Source organism: Ambystoma mexicanum, chromosome 9 (genome assembly GCF_040938575.1).
Source record: "Ambystoma mexicanum isolate Mex_15411 chromosome 9, UKY_AmexF1_1, whole genome shotgun sequence".
Classification (NCBI taxonomy): Eukaryota; Metazoa; Chordata; class Amphibia; order Caudata; family Ambystomatidae; genus Ambystoma; species Ambystoma mexicanum.
The window spans coordinates 1281907434-1281920446 of NC_090931.1; positions in this window are offsets into that span (position 1 = coordinate 1281907434).

Sequence of the window (13013 nt, forward strand, 5' to 3'; positions counted from 1 at the left end):
ACTGACCCACAATCATTTCCCTTTAAGAATGGGACGAGGAAGAGGCAACCGGGAGTTATGCACACTCCCATTCATTCACACCACTTTGGCACTGGGACGAGGAAGAGGACTGTGGAGGAATATCATTGGACTGGGCAGGCATTTCCCGCTAACAGATTCAACTATAGTCCGACAAAGGACTTACACCTGCAACCTGTTAAGGGTCCACAGTGGTATAAAATGAGAGACCAACATGAGAGAGGGAGAGACCCGCCTGGAGAGGCCAACGCGGACGGCAAACGTGGAGCAGGCTGGAAAGGGGCCGGTGAAAAGGACACAGTGTGTTGCAGAGGTGTGAGAGAGATGCTGGGACCTGAGCGGGCCACGAGAAGGCCGAGCCACCTGCATTCCCTTGGGCTGTGTGTCCACAGCCTGAGCCGTGGGGGGCTCCAAACTGCAGCAGGCTGCTGCAGCAGAATTCGAAGGCAGCGAATGCTGCACACTGGAGCTCCCGAAGATTTCAAGCAAAGCGAGGAGAAACCGAACAGAAGAAAGAAGATGCCTGGTGGAGGAGCCGTACACCGGTGAGTGTGAGAGAGGAAACACTCAAACCGGGGTGCCCCAGGGATTAGAAAGGGGCATGGGAAAATGCTCAATGAATTGAAACTTATGTCAATGATGGCTGGACACCGAAGTAAGGAATTCTGAATACTGAATAAGCTGCAAAGTCACTTTAAGATTGCAACAAGAATGATTGAATACCAAACTGAAGGAAAGATATGAAAAGTGTATAAAAATACGGCACAAATGAAAGCAAAGTAATGAACACTTTTAAACAAAATGAAAGCAATTAATGAACATTGGTAAACAAAGTGAAGCAAGTAAAGAATACTCATGAATAGAGTGAAAAGCAAGTGATGAACACTAGTGGGCAACGTGAAAGCAAGTGGAAAAGGACAAACACCACAGAGTGAACTGTGTGATATACACGTTGTGGCAAAGCCAAAAGATTGCCAAAGAGAAACAGATGTGAATGGTGATTAATGACACAGGTTCAGAGAGAGAAACTCTGTGTTGGCAAGGAAGTCTAAAGAGAAGAAATAAGTATAGCAAAAGGCCAAGGGTTATCGGTTGTGTAAGGAAGGCATGATATCAACAGTAAGACAGACACAAGTGACCACATTTCAAGGGTGTTTATTGCACTTTCACAGGGGTGTGATAAACACATATCTAAACCTAAATCTTCAGATGAGTTAAATATTATTGGTAGATCCGACTCTCAGTGCGCTTAGTGTCCTAAAGTATAGTGGGGCTTGCTGCACCACCAGAGCCTTGAGGCTCTACTCCCAACCGTCAAAAGGTAAATATGCCTAGCCTAGCACAGTGGCTTTGGATGACTGTGCTAGGCTAGAAAATCATGTTGCATTAGCTGGAATGGGATAACAGAATGTGTACAAAAACCAAACAGAGAGTTGGAGCTATTTAATGACATTTTGACCAAGCTCCTTAGAACAAATTATGGACAACCCTTAAACAAAAGATCAAAAACGTCCACTTGTTACTCCCTTCTGTAGTCCCCAGGCCTCAACAACTTAGCACATTGAACAAATAGGTACTAAGTCACCACACAATAACCATAACACAAATCTAAATTCACAATGTTATTTCATATAAATCACAATTACTCATATACCTATCTAAAAAGTGTAAAATTTCAAATATTTCTAAGACCTTTTACAAAAAATTCAGATACAACAATAATCGTAGAAAAAAAATAAGAAATTGTTATAGTTTTATTAAAAAAAAACTTATGATGTGCTCAACCCTATAACACCCTGCCTATACAAAACTAGATGATGTACAGCACCTTTATGGACACCTCACTAGTTGTACACAAAGGAACACAATGGTCAGTAGCTCATGGGTTCCTTTCTATTTCGGATATCTCATATAAATCATACCATGATCAGAGTAAACTTCATCCCCATTACTTGCTACCCTGGGGTTAATTTCAACTCAATATGTTATTCTAATGTATTGTTAATAACTCACAATACTCTTGACAACCCAACATGTTTTGTTCAACACATTCTTGTTAAACACAATTCATATGAACTTCATCAGGGGGACCATATGTACCCTTCAACCATATCTCTTATTGCACGGGTGATTAAACACTATTCCTCACACAACTCTGTGTGCTGTTAGTTCAGTAAAATTTGAATTTGCCACACATAATTCTTGACCGTGTCTCAATTCCACACAGTCTCTTGACAACGGTTCAAGGGGAGAGTCACAACACCTATGTCGGACAACTCAATTTCTCTACTCAATAGGCATTTTTATCACTCGTATGCCTCAGAAGGTGTCTGTCCTGCCGCCATACTCGAGGCGTTTATCCTCCATTTTTCATTCTGTTTGTCCGTGTTAGCCGCACCATTCAAGTCGCAGAATGAATTCCTGCAGTCGATTCCGCGGTGCCTGTCCTTCGCGTCTCTATCCTGTTCACCGTACCTGTCCCAGCAAGTTCTAACAGAATTCGTGGCTGCTACACCTCCCATTTGGGGATAGATATGGAAACACAGCCACTTTGCCGTTAAACACTGCAATATACCACTACAATCATACCGGTGGGTACTTCATACAGAGTCACCCCACTTGTGAAAACACTACTTACCATTGGAAAGATTCTTTAGCCATATCAATCAGACCTTCTATAGCACTTGGCCTTGCCTTGACAAAGACAGTTTGTTGAAACACGTGTTGACTGTAGGGCTGAACTTTTGAGCTACATGGAACTACAGTGCTGTTAACATGAAATTAAAGTACTGTTATCTTAGCGCATCCATTGATTTGTGTTGTTGCATCTTGATTTCTATTCAAGTCTGTTAACCCATTCCTACTAATGCAACATGATTTTCTAGGCTAGCGCAATCATCCAGAGCCACTGTGTATTTTCGCATAACTCTACAGATGGGAGCAAGCTACGACCATCAAATATTAATAATGCAGTCCTAGTGGAGTCTTGTCAAAATAAAAGGGCCTATACTAAAAAACGTATTGCCAATCCTTACTGCTAATTTACAAATAGTGTGGGGTAATGTTCATGAAAAAGAAAGAAGTGTTCACAAAAGGACATGTCAAGATGTTCGGGCCTGTGGCCTCCCCTCCCCACGTTTTCAGCATGGGGCAAGGCGGTTCACTCGAGCAAAGCACACACTCTGGCTTCTTTGGCACAAGGATACAGTTCTATTTCTAGCAACAGGGCCTTCTGTGCCCAAGTCTCTTTCCTCATCAAAGTCTCTTGATTCAGAGGGCCTGATGTAGAAAAAATAAGATACACAGTTCTGTTCTTCTTATAGGTATTCAACTCAGGTGCTTCACCCTGGACCCCCCTCAGATCCCTGTTATTTTAGAATCGTTACTGCAGATCCCCCTCTTCCGTTCAGAGAATATTTGTTTTCTCGCGTGACACATGGTTCACCCCGGATACCACTCAGCCGGGCTGAGATCCATCCCATTTTCCAATTAGTCTTCCTCAGCTGGGCTCGGCCCAATTGAAGTTCACCTTAGTTTATCGAAAAAATTCAAATGTGCACAGGGTTTAGCTTGACCTGTTGCAGGACCACTTGGATACAAACTTCTGTTTTATAATACAGTCGCCATTCAGTTGGATACCTAACAGAGACCTTCAAATGAACACCCACTTGGTGCCAGACCACTCTTTGGGCCTCATCACGAGTTTGGCTGTAACCCTTAAATCCGGCGGTAGCGCTGTTACCGCCAGATTTAAGGGTCCGCCAAATCAGGGCTTTGGCGGATTTCTCCCCAGCTCTGAGCTGGGTGCGAATCCGCCGAAAGTTCGCGCTCATACCGCCGGCGGGAAATCCGCTGGCGGTATGAGCGCGAAATTTCCCCATTGAGCCCAATGGGGAATGGGGCGTTCCTGAATGGGCTCAATGGGGAATGGGGATTTCCAAATCTGCCAAAGCCGTGATCCGGCGCTGATAGTGCCGGTGGGTTTGGCGGTAGGGCAGATAGCGCCAGTGCTATTAGCGCCGGCGTTACTGCCCAACTCCTGATGAGGCCCTTTATATGGTATCTCGCTTGGCCTCCCCAAAGTTCATTCACTCCTTTGGTTTCCAATGATATTCGTGTCGCTCATCAGATGCTTTTCACACACTGTCCTCTTTAGATTTCTTCATATAATGTTGCTGCTTGTAACCTTTGTTCAAACACATGCTGGTTTGTTATCAGTCAATCTGACGCACCGGCTGTGCTCTCTTTACTGGCGCTTCTCTGTTGTAGGAGCCAAGGACAGTACCACAGTGGCAATTGTTCTTCCACGCCTTGGTTATCGACACAGGAGAGCCCTGGGTAACTTTGATGCACAGTGTAGGTTTGTTCAGCTTTAGTTCCCGGGTTTAGGCTTCTTACTCTCCAAGGTTCGTGAAAGTAACTGTCTTTAAAGGTCAAGGGCACTTCCCTCCTTGCAACCCTCTCTGGTCTCTCCGTCTTTCTCCTTGTATTAAATTGCCATCTTGACACTGCTGTTGCCTCGTGTGCTTTTCCTCGCTCAGGATGTTTAGTTTAGTTTAGTTTAGTTTATTATTTGTATAGCGCGCCATACCCTGGAGTATCAGGGCGCAAACAGACAAGGATATGCTCAACTTGGTTACAGGTACATAGAAATCAGATGAAGGTGCAGAGATGCGCTGAGCTTGGTTACAGATATGCTCGGCTAATTGCAAGTACAGGAAAAGGCAGGAAGTGTAGACATAGACATCAGCAATATTACAGCAAGCAGATATGAACAAGGAGAGATCAAGGACAGGGGAGCAAGGAGCATGCTCCTGTTCGTGTAATATAAAGTTATATACAGTAATGTACAATGTGACAAGTGGACTAGTTAGCTGTCGTTGGGGAGAGATCAAGGACAGGGGAGCAAGGAGAGATCAGGACAGGGGAGCGAGGAGCATGCTCCTGTTCACGTAATATATAGTTATATAGTAATATATATATGTGCTTTCGTGCTCCGCCTTTTATCTGTGTGGGGAAGTGTGATGGAAGTCAAGTATGTGTAATGATCAGTAATTGCCTGACCATTGTATTGGGACATGTCGGGTATACAGCTCTGGTTTTAGCCTGTTGTTGCTTACGGTGAACTGTCCAGAAAGAAAGTGTTTGTGTCGGGAAAGGGAGGGGGGGGGGTTGAGTTCGTAGGTATCGTACCTGGTATGATGGGGAAAAGGTGTTACAGGGAAGGGGATACCGCGTCTTACTATCCGGCACCCCACTTGCACTCCCCGAAGACCCTTCATCCAGGTGATCCTCCCGCACTGGTCCACCCCCATGAACTGGATCCAAAAGTGATGGCCGTGCCTGGCAAACTGGATGACAGATCGCCGAGGACTAGCGGGTTGCCTGTAATGGGTGGACCGTGTGGTCTGACAGCTGCTCCTAGACCGAGTGACCCCTACTTGGAAAGATCCAAGGAAAGCCAATATACAGAAGCTGTGTATAATAAATGCTGAAGGGATTGAAGAAAAGAACAATCTGTATGAACTATGGAGAAACTGAATGGTTACAAAGTTGAACTGATTGTAGGTTTAAAGCTGGAAGAGCGGAACTCTTGGAGAAGGGAACCCTGAGACCCTTCTAGAACGGTGTTGACCTCTTGGGGGAGGGAATCCCGAGGTCTTTTGGGAACTGTGTTGAACTCTTGTGGAAGGGTTCCCCCGTAGACCCTTTTTGGAACAGTTTTGAACTCTTGGGGGAGGGGACCCTGGAGTTCTTTTTGGAACTGTGTTTAAACCTATTTATTTATTTTAATTTTATTTATTGGTTATTTGTAAAGCGCCTATATACAAAAAAAGTGTTTCAAAGCGCTTCAAGTCAGGGGAGGGTGCAAGGGAAAATACAATACAAATGCAATCATCATTCTTACAAGGCCTTCAGTCATTCAGAATGAGCAAGTGCTTTATGCGTGAGAAAGAAAAGGGGGGGAGAAGGCGAAAATGGAGGAGACAGAAAACAACAGGAAACTATCGTACTATATGCCTGATGGTGTTTCAGAGAGTGCAAGTGATGTGACATAAATAGAGAGAGAGAGGGGCAGGGGGAGAGAAGGGGAAGGGAGAGACAAGGGACAAACACAGGAGATTACAACTATGGAAAAGATAGGAGAACAAGAAATTGAGGGGCCAGTGGGAACAGAAAGAAAGTGAATAGGACACAATAGAGGGAGGGGGCAGCAGGAAAGTAGAGAGGTTGCAGTATGATGATTGGGTTAACAGTTGAATGTCCAGGAGAGCGAATGAATGGTCCGACATGGCAACAGAGGAAAAATAGTTGTTGGGCACACCTAAAATCGACAAAAACTATAGGATGCACAGATGTAAGGCACACCAAAATTGACATACACCTGGAATTGATGAGTGCACATAGCTTGCAGGGCACAAATAGTTGGCAGTCGAGATGGAGAAGGCAGGTGAGCAAAGGTTCAGGAGAGCGTTTGTGTGGAGTGATGAGGGGCACACATAGGTAAGTCACGGGCATCAGAAAAAAGAATGCAGCAGGAAGGAGTGAGGAGACCCAACCAAGGAGGACATGCAGTAGCAGGCTATCTAAGGGTGTAGTGGAGATGAAGATGCGGCAAGGTGAGGGCTTTTGCAGCGCTGGACAGAGCCAGACAGGGATGGGCAGGACCTTTAGAGGAGGCCCTTTGAGGGGGCCAGTAGTCACCTGCCAGCTCTGGTTCGGCATCTGATGATGTTGTGGAGGCTGGTCAATCACGGCGAGCCTCCTCTGCAGCTCGGGAAGAGACACAACAGCTGACCGGGATGCCCTGTGCGGCGGCCATGATGGAAAGGTCCCTCATAGGCAAGAAACAATGGTGGATGCACCTCAGTGTGCACATGGTCATGAGGGGCAGCAGCAAAGTAGAAGGGAAAGAGAGCAGACGGGCAGGGAAGATGAAAAGTAAGCCACGAGCTGGAAGAAGCTCAGAACCTTTATTTTGTATCTATGTGATTACTGCAACCCCCCAGAAGTCCGCGGCCGACAATGCTGACTTTTTTTATTTTTTATTTTCTGACCCCCTTTACACCACATACATATGCCCCCCAAAGCCCCCATACTTGTATTACCCCCTCCCACATATATATGTGGTGTAAGGAGGGGTCTAAAAATACAAAAGTCAAAATTTTCGGCAGTCGGAGTTGTAGAGGTGACATTTTGGTATATTTCCTTTATTTTGAACACAGTTTCTTTTGATTGCTGACATCCCTACACATTGCATATCTTTAGTTGTGAGGGCAAGTATAGGTTTTGGACACAGAATTTTGAGTTAAACTTAATGGTACAGATTGTTAGGGAGAATTCTCATAAATGTGTTTCCCTCCTACCTTAGAGACCACCAGCTCTTTTTGCTGGACTTTAGGACTTTTTATCTCTCATGTAATTTAAATGTGATTTATCCTCTGTTTCCTTTGACTTTGGAGTCTGACAAACTCCATAGGCATCCTCTTTTACATTGTGTCACACATCAACTTCAGTGCAGTGGCACAGGGAAGTCTCATACAATTCCCTAAGGTTTAAATACCTTCTCTTGGTGAAACTACTGTTTCCAAGAGCAGTGAAGTGAAATTGAATTTAGTTAAATTTTGTAACTTTCTAGACCCAGCACACACTATCTTACCATAGGGTGCTGGAGGGGTTACTTAGTATCCACTTTGCCTAGTTTATCATGTAACATTTTTATGTTACCCTTTCTACAATTAGTGACTGGTGGCAGTGGTTTACTTTTAAATAAAATTGTGTGTTTTTACCGCGGGCTGCGTTTGCAACCACGGTAAGGCACCCATGGGTGTCCATTTCATCAAAATGGCCCCGGTCTTCTTTTTTGCCATTTCTTGTTGGAAAGGTTCTTCTTGAGATTTACTCTGCGCGCCAAACCATGTTTGGTCCCTTTGTTCATTTTTATCTTTGGCAGGATTCACGAGTGAAACCCGCCTCTGGCTCCAGTATGTCTGCCAGGGGCAGCAAGTGAGGGAGGTGCCCGAAACTCCCTGTGCTTAATCCCCTTGGTTACAGGAATGCACAATGTTGTGTGATTGACAGCTATGCTGGAATGAAAGGGAGAAACCTGCATAAAAGGCGAGGCTTTTTGGCTTGGAAGACAGAGTCGACCAGTGGACGAAGGAATCCGAAGAATAACTTGCAAGAGACGCCTGCTGCAACTCCTGGACCGTTGGTTTGCCCGGTGAAGCCCTGCTGCGGTGCTCAAGCTCCGATTTCACCTCGACTAGAGAAGCCCTGCAAGGACGACTTCTTCCTTTGAGTTGGTGGGGCCAATCAACTCCAAAGTAAGCCCGTCTGGACAGCCTCTCGAAGCTGGTTGTATTTCCACTGCAGTTGCTGCTGGAAACGAAGTGCCAAGGAGAGGAACACCAGATTGTGTCTGTTGCTTTTAAGTCAGACCCGAGCCCTAGGAAGATCCTGCAGACTTCCCTGATGCAGGACTGACCAAGCCTGAGCCACCCCAACAGAGTGCTGGACCCCAGATGCAAGGAAAGTCTGAAGTGGTATCCGAGAACCGCTGTGTTGCTATTTACTGTCAGACGCGAGGAGCTGAAACACTGAAGAACTGCTGAATCAAAGTTTGCCCATTGCTGCCGCTGACCTTCCCATTGCAGAGCAGGAGTCCCCAGACATCCTCCCTCTTGTCCCCACAACAGGAGCCAGCTGAAACCATTTCTTCTAACCAGAAGTACTGTAAAGTCTCAGTTGAGACCTGTCTTGGTTATCTTGCAAAGTTGCTAAAGTTTTGCCCCTCACAAGCCTCCTAGCTTGTGGCCCCTCAAGTGTTCTATTTTCTACAAGCATTTCTACAAACATTGTGCAAGACTTTTTACCTCCCTGCCTCGTCGCGACTTGAAACACTTGTGTATTGGCGCGTTACAAATATCATATCATATCATATCGTACCTGCAAAGAAGATCTTCAGCTCCCCTTGACATTGTGCAATTAACATTGGCTGTCGTGGCTCCATGAGAGATTCCTCTTTACCTCTGACTTTGTGCTTTGGACTTTCCCCCAGGAAAGGGTTAATTTACTCTGCTTTGGAAGGTTTCAAAAAGTACTTACCTGTTTATGTATTATTTGTTAAAGGAATGGTTCGCTCAAAATTTTTATTGCAAAAAAAGATGGGCAATAATAAAAAAAAAATCGATTGCCACTTTTTATTTTTAAGTCCCTATGTAAAATTTTGAGAAAATGAAGCTCAAAGGGAAGCACATGGGGGCATCCATTTTGTGAAATGGATGCCCGCCGCTGTGCTTGCTTTGGCTTTTGCGGCACTAATGAAGGAAAAGCCAGCCAACTGTAGTAAACAAAAGCTACCACTGGGTGGCTTTTCCTTCATTGGTGCCGGGACTCGGAGGACGGAGACTGCAGGCAGGAAAGCTGCAGCTGCATCTCGGTAAGTGCTATTTTTTTTAAATAAAAATAAACACTAGCTGCGTTTTTTTTCCTAAGTTTTCCGGGCTGGAGGAGCCCAGAAAACTTAGAAATAAAACTGCAGCTTTAAAAACTTTGTATTTATGTTTGCAGTAGCTTTTGAAGCTACTGCACACATGAATACAACGTTATTGTGTTTGAAAACGCTGCAGTTTTTCTTTCCAAGTTTCTCAGGCTCCTCCGGCTCGGGGAGCACCGGAGACCCAAAGTGAAAGCCAAGGCAGCAGAAACACAACGCGGTTGTGTTTCCATGCTGCGGTGTTTCTGCCTAAAGCTGTTTTCCCATTTGGGGCCCATGGGGAGCCCGAGAGCCCCAAATGGGAAAGCAGCTTTAGGCAAAAACACTGCAGCGTTTAGCATTTCAGAGAACAACCGCGTTGTGTTTCTGCCTAAAGCTGCTTTCCCATTTGGGGCTTTCGGGCTCCACGGGGAGCCCGAAAGCCCCAAATGGGAAAGCAGCTTTAGGCAGAAACATAACGCGGTTGTGTTTGAAAACGCTGCAGTTTTTATCTCCAAGTTTCTCAGGCTCCTCCGAGCCGGAGGAGCCTGAGAAACTTGGAAAGAAAAACCGCAGCATTTTCAAACACAGTAACGTTGTATTTATGTGTGCGGTAGCTTCAAAAGCTACCGCAAACATAAATACAACATTTTTAAAGCTGCAGTTTTATTTCTAAGTTTTCCGGGCTCCTCCAGCCCGGAAAACTTAGAAAAAAACACAGCTAGTGCTTATTTATTTTAAAATAAATAGCACTTACTGAGATGCAGCTGCAGCTTTTCTGCCTGTAGTCTCCGGTCTGCGTCCTCCGAGTCCCAGTATCAATGAAAGAAAAGCCACCCAGTGGTAGCTTTTGTTTACTACAGCTGGCTGGCTTTTCCTTCATTAGTGCCGCAAAAGCAAGCACAGGCGGGCATCCATTTCACAAAATGGATGCCCCCATGTGCTTCCTTTTTAAAATTTTGAGCTTCATTTTCTCAAAATTTTACCTAGGGACTTTAAAAAAAGTGGCAATCGATTTGTTTTATTATTGCCCATCTTTTTTTCCAATCATTTTTTTGGGCCCAACCATTCCTTTAACCTTTGTTTTATTCCTCTATTCAATCTTTTGTACCATTGCTCTAAATGTACCAATGATAAATCAATGTTTACAGTGCCCTAGGTATTTAAGTCACCTGAGGGTGTAGGAAGTGCCTGTGTGCCATCCCCAATGGGTATAATCTGATTTAGAGAAACTACGAGTGTGTTTTGAAGTGTATTTAAGTGTTACATGTTTGCTCCCTTTCTGAAGAAGGCTTATATAACTGACTGTGAAATAAATTAATATTTGTTTTATCAAGAAACCTTGAGTATCAGCGTTTATTTGGATAACTATCTAGTGAAAATCTGTGTCACAACCTTACTCCTCACATTGACCCCTCTTGAGATAAGCCTGGCTGCTCATCCACACTACCAACCTGTGTAGTTCAGACTTATACCAAAGTTTGGGTCCCTATTGCCAGGAGGGCAAGGTTATTGTAGTGCACCCAAAGGGTACTGCATACATTCTTGCCTAACACTGATGGCAGCAGTGGGACCTATTGTAGAGTTGTTACATAGAGTGTTTGCTTTACTTTTGCTCAACTAAAATCCTTCACAAGGCTAAGCCCCACTAGAAATAGCAATTTGTAACATGCCTAGTATGGATAAAGTCAGGCAGGAAGCCCTGCGCATTCTAACAGTAGAACAATTGAAAGAAATGTGTGAAGTCAGGAATCTCCCTGTTAAAGGAAAGAAAGATGAATTGATTACAAGGTTGTTAGATCACCAAAGGTTGGATAGTAGGCCTGTAACTCCTACTACTCCAGAAAATGTGGAAATTGATATTGAGGATGATAATGTCTTAGAAGAGTCAGAAGAGGAGTCCCAGGATAGGAACCCATGTCTCAGCCTGCCCTTTTGCCTCAACCTTTGTGCACTGGGACCCCACAAGGTCTATCACTGAGTCCAGCATATGTGTCTCTTGAAAAAATTAGACTTGAGTTGGAATTTAAAAGAATAAAGGCACAAGCTGAACCCAAACATCAAGACATCAAACTCAGGGAACTAGAAATGCAACATGCTCTTGCAATGAAAAAATTGTCTCTTGAAAATGTTTCCATCCCAGAGTCCTCTAGGTCTTCCAGTCCAAAGAGGCCTCACCTGCCCAAAGAAGCAGTGAGTATGTATGATAGAAAACTTGATATTTTGGATTGGTTGAGTGCTTTTGAATACAATCATGGGAGTCAGGGTCTCACAGGAAATCAAGTGATTCCTTGGCTTTTGTCTAGGCTTCCCCAGGTTGCAACTGATGCTGTAATGGAGGTGGGGGAACTTGAAAGTTGGAGTATGAGAATGTGACGCTAGCTTTGACAGCTAGATTTGGGAAAAGTCCTTTGCAGTACCCTAAGAGGTTTATGACCCTCAAAAAGACTGATGGTACCCCTTGGGCTACCTGGTTGTGTGAATGTTTGAAAAACTTAGATGGATGGGTTAAGGGTTACAGAGTAATTACCTTTGAAGGAATGAGAAATCTGTTTTTGTTGGAATCTATTTTTGATGCCTGCTCTCCTGAGTTGAGACAGCATTTGGCTGATTCAAAAGAGATTGATCCCAAGAAGCTAGCAAAGGCTGCTGACTTGTGGGTTCCCAACAGGGCTACTCATGAGGATTCTGGGGCCACTCACAAAAAGGATGAGGGGAAGCAGCACAAGAAAGATGACAAAGAGAATACTAAATCCAACCACCCAAAAGAGGGCCACACGCATATAAAGGGTAAATCATATGGGAAACCAGGTCAGTCTAGTGAGACCTCTGGTGCCAAACCAGAGGGAGGTCAGCAGAAACCCCCATTCCAGAAAACATTTGGTAAATGTTATGCTTGTGGGTCTACTGACCATGTGAAAGGGTATCTCAGATGCAAGGGTAAACCTTCAGGGATCCACACTGCCTCCTTAGCCTTAATCCCTGAGGGAGAAGTACATATGGCAAGTGGAAACCTTCATCTATTGGCTGAAGACCCCATTGGAGTCTCGGCCAGTGTTTCTTTACTGTCCCTGGATCTGTGGGAACAGCAGAATGTAGATGTGTATAACTCTATGCCTGATAACACTAAAGAATATTACAAGGACAGTGCACTTGTTAATGGACAGGAGACCCCTGCCATTAGAGACACTGGGGCCAGCATTACTGTAGTGAATGAAACAATTCTCAAACCCGAGGATGTTGCTAAGGCACCGAAAGGTCACACTAAGCTTGCTGGAGGCCCTATCCAGATGGTTCCAATACTATCAGTTCTCATCCAGTGCAACAATATGACTGTACGAATACCTGACAGTGTTCAGAATGAGGTGCCTGGGAGAGTCCTGTTGGGGAATCACTTAAAAGCTCTTGGAGTTGTATCAAGCACCCCCAGGCCTCCCAGTAAAAGGAAGCAGGAGCAGACTAGGAAGGCCAGAGAGCTCTCTTTAAATGACTCTCAATGGGTTGTTACAGAGGTACC